Below are 8,230 nucleotides of genomic sequence, written 5' to 3'. Positions count from 1 at the left end.
GATCTATGATGTCTCTTACCGATTTACTGCTATCGTTTTGGGGGTTATGCATTAGAGACAGCTGCATTCACGTTAAATAGGGCACCATCTAAATCCGTTGAGATGACACCGTATGAACTATGGTTTAAGCAAGAAACCTAAGATGTCGTTTCTTAAAGTTTGGGGCTGTGATGCTTATGTGAAAAAGCTTCAACCTGATAAGCTCGAACCCAAATCGGAGAAATGCGTCTTCATAGGATACCCAAAGGAAACTGTTGGGTACACCTTTTATCACAGATCCAAAGGCAAGTTATCTGTTGCTAAGAATGGATCCTTTCTAGAGATGGAGTTTCTCTCGAAAGAAGTGAGTGGGAGGAAAGTAGAACTTGATGTGGTAATTGTACCTTCTCCTGAATTAGAAAATGGTTCATCACAAAATCAGTTCCAGTGTTGCCTACACCAATTAGTGAGGAAGTTAATGATGATGATCATGAGACTTGAGATCAAGTTACTACCGAACCTCGTAGGTCAACCAGAGTATGATCCGCACCAGAGTGGTACGGTAATCTTATTCTGGAAGTCATGTTACTAGACCATGATGAACCTACGAACTATGAGGAAGTGATGATGAGCCCAGATTCTGACAGATGGCTTGAGGCCATGAAATCTGAGATAGAATCCATGTATGAGAACAAAGTGTGGACTTTGGTGGACTTGCCTGATGATCGGCAAGCCATTGAGAATAAATGGATCTTCAAGAGGAAGACAGACGCTGATAGTAGTGTTACTTGTTGGAAATATGCCCTAGAGGCAATAATAAAATGGTTATTATTATATTTCTTTGTTCATGATAATTGTCTATTGTTCATGCTATAATTGTGTTATCCGGAAATCGTAATACATGTGTGAATACATAGACCACAACACATCCCTAGTGAGCCTCTAGTTGACTAGCTCGTTGATCAAAAGATAGTCATGGTTTCCTGACTATGGACATTAGATGTCATTGATAACGGGATCACATCATTAGGAGAATGATGTGATGGACAAGACCCAATCCTAAGCATAGCTCAAAGATCGTGTAGTTCGTTTGCTGTAGCTTTTCCAAATGTCAAGTATGATTTCCATAGACCATGAGATTGTGCAACTCCCGGATATCGTAGGAGTGCCTTGGGTGTGCCAAACGTCACAATGTAACTGAGTGACTATAAAGGTACACTATAGGTATCTCCAAAAGTGTCTGTTGGGTTGGCACGAATCGATACTGGGATTTGTCACTCCGTATGACGGAGAGGTATCTCTGGGCCCACTCGGTAATGCATCATCATAATGAGCTCAATGTGACCAAGTGGTTGATCACGGGATCATGCATTACGGTACGAGTGAAGTGACTTGCCGGTAACGAGATTGAACGAGGTATTGGGATACCGACGATCGAGTCTCGGGAAAGTAACGTACCGATTGACAAAGGGAATTGTATACGGATTGATTGAATCCTCGACATCATAGTTCATCCGATGAGATCATCGAGGAGCATGTGGGAGCCAACATGAGTATCCAGATCCCGCTATTGGTTATTGACCGGAGAGTCGTCTCGGTCATGTCGACGTGTCTCCCGAACCCGTAGGATCTACACACTTAAGGTTCAGTGACGCTAGGGTTGTTGAGATATTAGTATACGGTAACCCGAAAGTTGTTCGGACTCCCGGATGAGATCTCGGACATCAATAGGAGTTCAGGAATGGTCTGGAGGTAAAGATTTATATATAGGAAGTCAAGTTTCGGCCATCGGGAAAGTTTCGGGGGTAATCGGTATTGTACCGGGACCACCAGAAGGGTCCCGGGGGTCCACCGGGTGGGGACACCTATCCCGGAGGACCCCATGGGCTGAAGTGGGAGGGGAACCATCCCCTAGTGGGCTGGTGCGCCCCCCATGGGCCTCCCCCTGCGCCTAGGGTTGGAAACCCTAGGGGTGGGGGGCGCCCCACTTGCCTTGGGGGGCAAGCCACCCCCTTGGCCGCCCCCCCTTGGAGATGGCATCTCCTAGGGCTGGCGCCCCCCTAGGGGTCCTATAAATAGTGGGGGGAGGGAGGGCAGCCGCACCCTAGCCCCTGGCCTCTCCCTCTCCCTCCCGTGACACTCCTCCATCTCCTTGTGCTTGGCGAAGCCCTGCCGAGATCACCGTTGCTTCCACCACCACGCCGTCGTGCTGCTGGATCTTCATCAACCTCTCCTTCCCCCTTGCTGGATCAAGTTGGAGGAGATGTCTTCCCAACCGTACGTGTGTTGAAGGGGGAGGTGCTGTCCGTTCGGCGCTAGGTCATCGGTGATTTGGATCACAACGAGTACGACTCCTTCAACCCCGTTCTCTTGAACGCTTCCGCGCACGATCTACAAGGGTATGTAGATGCACTCCTCTCTCCCTCGTTGCTAGATGACTCCATAGATTGATCTTGGTGATGCATAGAAAAATTTAAAATTCTGCTACGTTCCCCAACAGTGGCATCATGAGCTAGGTCTATGCGTAGTTTCTATGCACGAGTAGAACACAAAGCAGTTGTGGGCGTCGATATTGTCAATTTGCTTGCCGTTACTAGTCTTATCTTGATTCGGCGGCATCGTGGGATGAAGCGGCCCGGACTGACCTTACACGTACGCTTACGTGAGACTGGTTCCACCGATTGACATGCACTAGTTGCATAAGGTGGCTGGCGGGTGTCTGTCTCTCCCACTTTAGTCGGATCGGATTCGATGAAAAGGGTCCTTATGAAGAGTAAATAGAAATTGGCATATCACATTGTGGTTTTGGCGTAGGTAAGAAACGTTCTTGCTAGAAACCTATAGCATCCACGTAAAAACTTGCGACAACAATTAGAGGACGTCTAACTTGTTTTTGCAGCATGTGCCGTGTGATGTGATATGGCCAAAAGTATGTGATGAATGATATATGTGATGTATGAGATTGATCATGTTCTTGTAATAGGAATCACGACTTGCATGTCGATGAGTATGACAACCGACAAGAGCCATAGGAGTTGTCTTTATTTATTTATGACCTGCGTGTCAACATAAACGTCATGTAATTACTTTACTTTATTGCTAAAGTGTTAGCCATAGTAGTAGAAGTAATAGATGACAAGACAACTTCAAGAAGACACGATGATGGAGATCATGATGATGGAGATCATGGTGTCATGCCGGTGACAATGATGATCATGAAGCCCCGAAGATGGAGATCAAAAGGAGCAAATGATATTGGCCATATCATGTCACTATTTGATTGCATGTGATGTTTATCATGTTTTACATCTTATTTGCTTAGAACGACGGTAGCTTAAATAAGATGATCCCTCGTAATAATTTCAAGAAAGTGTTCCCCCTAACTGTGCACCGTTGCGAAGGTTCGTTGTTTTGAAGCACCACGTGATGATCGGGTGTGATAGATTCTAACGTTCGAATACAACTGGTGTAAGCCAGATTTACACACGCAATACACTTAGGTTGACTTGATGAGCCTAGCATGTACAGACATGGCCTCAGAACATGGAAGACCGAAAGGTCAAGCATGAGTCGTATAGAAGATACGATCAACATGAAGATGTTCACCGATGTTGACTAGTCCGTCTCACGTGATGATCGGACATGGCCTAGTTAACTCGGATCATGTTTCACTTAGATGACTGGAGGGATGTCTATCTAAGTGGGAGTTCATTGAGTAATTTGATTAGATGAACTTAATTATCATGAACTTAGTCTAAAATCTTTACAATATGTCTTGTAGATCAAATGGCCCACATTGTCCTCAACTTCAATGCGTTCCTAGAGAAAACCAAGCTGAAAGATGATGGCGGCAACTATACGGACTGGGTCCGGAACCTGAGGATCATCCTCATAGCTGCCAAGAAAGATTATGTCCTAGAAGCATCGCTAGGTAACGCACCTGTCCCAGAGAACCAAGACGTTATGAACGCTTGGTAGTCACGTGCTGATGATTACTCCCTCGTTCAGTGCGGCATGCTTTACAGCTTAGAACCGGGGCTCCAAAAATGTTTTGAGAGACACAGAGCATATGAGATGTTCGAAGAGCTGAGAATGGTTTTCAAAGCTCATGCCCGGGTCGAGCTATATGAAGTATCCGACAAGTTCTTCAGCTGTAAGATGGAGGAAAATAGTTCTGTCAGTGAGCACATACTCAAAATGTCTGGGTTGCATAACCACTTGACTCAGCTGGGAGTTAATCTCCCGGATGATGCGGTCATTGACAGAATCCTTCAGTCGCTTCCACCGAGTTACAAGAGCTTTGTGATGAACTTCAATATGCAGGGGATGGAAAAGACCATTCCTGAGGTATATTCAATGCTGAAATCAGCAGAGGTGGAAATCAAAAAGGAACATCAAGTGTTGATGGTGAATAAAACCACTAAGTTCAAGAAAGGCAAGGGTAAGGAGAACTTCAAGAAGGACGGCAAGGGAGTTGCCGCGCCCGGTAAGCAAGCTGCCGGGAAGAAGCCAAAGAATGGACCCAAGCCTGAGACTGAGTGTTTTTATTGCAAGGGAAGTGGTCACTGGAAGCGGAACTGCCCCAAATACTTAGCAGACAAGAAGGCCGGCAACACTAAAGGTATATGTGATATACATGTAATTGATGTGTACCTTACCAGTACTCGTAGTAGCTCATGGGTATTTGATACCGGTGCGGTTGCTCACATTTGTAACTCAAAGCAGGAGCTGCGGAATAAACGGAGACTGGCGAAGGACGAGGTGACGATGCGCGTCGGGAATGGTTCCAAGGTCGATGTGATCGCCGTCGGCACGCTACCTCTACATTTACCTACGGGATTAGTTTTAAACCTCAATAATTGTTATTTAGTGCCAGCTTTGAGCATGAACATTGTATCAGGATCTCGTTTAATTCGAGATGGCTACTCATTTAAATCTGAGAATAATGGTTGTTCTATTTATATGAGAGATATGTTTTATGGTCATGCTCCGTTGGTGAATGGTTTATTCTTAATGAATCTCAAGCGTAATGTTACACATATTCATAGTGTCAATACCAAAAGATGTAAGGTTGATAATGATAGTCCCACATACTTGTGGCACTGCCGCCTTGGTCACATAGGTGTCAAACGCATGAAGAAGCTCCATGCAGATGGACTTTTGGAGTCTCTCGATTACGAATCATTTGACACGTGCGAACCATGCCTCATGGGTAAAATGACCAAGACTCCATTCTCGGGAACGATGGAGCGAGCAACTAACTTGTTGGAAATTATACATACTGATGTGTGCGGTCCAATGAGTGTTGAGGCTCGCGGTGGCTATCGTTATGTTCTCACCCTCATTGATGACTTGAGTAGATATGGGTATGTCTACTTAATGAAACACAAGTCTGAGACCTTTGAAAAGTTCAAAGAATTTCAGAGCGAGGTTGAGAATCAATGTGACAGAAAAATCAAGTTCTTGCGATCAGATCGTGGGGGAGAATACTTGAGTCACGAATTTGGCACACACTTAAGAAAATGTGGAATAGTTTCACAACTCACGCCGCCTGGAACACCTCAGCGTAATGGTGTGTCCGAACATCATAATCGCACTCTATTGGATATGGTGCGATCTATGATGTCTCTTACCGATCTACCGCTATCATTTTGGGGCTATGCTTTAGAGACTGCCGCATTCACTTTAAATAGGGCTCCGTCAAAATCCGTTGAGACGACACCGTATGAATTATGGTTTGGGAAGAAACCTAAGATGTCGTTTCTAAAAGTTTGGGGATGCGATGCTTATGTCAAGAAACTTCAACCTGAAAGGATCGAACCCAAATCGGAAAAATGTGTCTTCATAGGATACCCTAAAGAAACTATTGGGTATACCTTCTACCTCAGATCCGAAGGCAAGATCTTTGTTGCCAAGAATGGGTCCTTTCTAGAGAAAGAGTTTCTCTCGATAGAAATAAGTGGGAGGAAAGTAGAACTTGATGAAGTATTACCTCTTGAACCGGTTAGTGGCGCAGCTCAAGAAAATGTTCCTGAGGTGCCTGCACCGACTAGAGAGGAAGTTGATGATGATGATCATGAAACTTCAGATCAAGTTGCTACTGAACATCGTAGGTCCACGAGGACACGTTCCGCACCAGAGTGGTACGGCAACCCTGTCTTGGAAATCATGTTGTTAGACAACGGTGAACCTTCGAACTATGAAGAAGCGATGGCGGGCCTGATTTCCGACAAATGGCTGGAAGCCATGAAATCCGAGATAGGATCCATGTATGAAAATGAAGCATGGACTTTGACTGACTTGCCCAATGATCGGCGAGCCATAGAAAATAAATGGATCTTTAAGAAGAAGACAGACGCGGATGGTAACGTAACCATCTATAAAGCTCGGCTTGTCGCTAAGGGTTATCGACAAGTTCAAGGGGTTGACTACGATGAGACTTTCTCACCCGTAGCGAAGCTGAAGTCCGTCCGAATCATGTTAGCAATTACCGCATTCTATGATTATGAGATATGGCAAATGGACGTCAAAACGGCATTCCTTAATGGATTCCTTAAGGAAGAATTGTATATGATGCAGCCGAAAGGTTTTGTCGACCCTAATAATGCTGACAAGGTGTGCAAGCTCCAACGCTCAATTTATGGGCTGGTGCAAGCATCTCGGAGTTGGAACATTCGTTTTGATGAGATGATCAAAGCGTTTGGGTTTACGCAGACTTATGGAGAAGCCTGCATTTACAAGAAAGTGAGTGAGAGCTCTGTAACATTCCTCATATTGTATGTGGATGACATACTGTTGATGGGAAATGATATAGAATTCTTGGAAAGCATAAAGGCCTACTTGAACAAGTGTTTTTCAATGAAGGATCTTGGAGAAGCTGCTTATATATTAGGCATCAAGATCTATAGAGATAGATCGAGACGCCTCAGTGGTCTTTCACACAGTACGTACCTTGACAAGATATTGAAGAAGTTCAAAATGGATCAGTCAAAGAAGGGGTTCTTGCCTGTATTGCAAGGTACGAGATTGAGCACGGCTCAATGCCTGACCACGACAGAAGATAGAGAAAAGATGAGTGTCGTCCCCTATGCCTCGGCCATAGGGTCTATCATGTATGCTATGCTGTGTACCAGACCTGATGTAAACCTTGCCGTAAGTTTGGTAGGAAGGTACCAAAGTAATCCCGGCATGGAACACTGGACAGCGGTCAAGAATATCCTGAAGTACCTGAAAAGGACTAAAGATATGTTTCTCGTTTATGGAGGTGACAAAGAGCTCGTCGTAAAGGGTTAAGTTGATGCTAGCTTCGACACAGATCTGGATGACTCTAAGTCACAAATCGGATACGTGTATATTTTGAATGGTGGGGCAGTAAGCTGGTGCAGTTGCAAGCAAAGCGTTGTGGCGGGATCTACATGTGAAACAGAGTACATGGCAGCCTCGGAGGCAGCACAAGAGGCAATCTGGGTGAAGGAGTTCATTACCGACCTAGGAGTCATACCCAATGCGTCGGGCCCGATGACTCTCTTCTGTGACAACACTAGAGCTATTGCCCTTGCCAAGGAGCCCAGGTTTCACAGGAAGACCAGGCATATCAAGCGTCGCTTCAACTCCATTCGTGAAAGTGTTCAAAATGGAGACATAGAGATTTGTAAAGTACATACGGACCTGAATGTGGCAGATCCGTTGACTAAACCTCTCCCTAGAGCAAAACATGATCTACACCAGAACGGCATGGGTGTTCGATTCATCACAATGTAACTAGACTATTGACTCTAGTGCAAGTGGGAGACTGTTGGAAATATGCCCTAGAGGCAATAATAAAATGGTTATTATTATATTTCTTTGTTCATGATAATTGTCTATTTTTCATGCTATAATTGTGTTATCCGGAAATCGTAATACATGTGTGAATACATAGACCACAACACGTCCCTAGTGAGCCTCTAGTTGACTAGCTCGTTGATCAAAAGATAGTCATGGTTTCCTGACTATGGACATTGGATGTCATTGATAACGGGATCACATCATTAGGAGAATGATGTGATGGACAAGACCCAATCCTAAGCACAGCTCAAAGATCGTGTAGTTCGTTTGCTGTAGCTTTTCCGAATGTCAAGTATCATTTCCATAGACCATGAGATTGTGCAACTCCCGGATACCGTAGGAGTGCCTTGGGTGTGCCAAACGTCACAACGTAACTGGGTGACTATAAAGGTACACTACAGGTATCTCCGAAAGTGTCTGTTGG

This window comes from Triticum dicoccoides, chromosome 2A (assembly GCF_002162155.2).
Source record: "Triticum dicoccoides isolate Atlit2015 ecotype Zavitan chromosome 2A, WEW_v2.0, whole genome shotgun sequence".
Classification (NCBI taxonomy): domain Eukaryota; kingdom Viridiplantae; phylum Streptophyta; class Magnoliopsida; order Poales; family Poaceae; genus Triticum; species Triticum dicoccoides.
Note: the sequence above shows the minus strand (reverse complement) of the source record.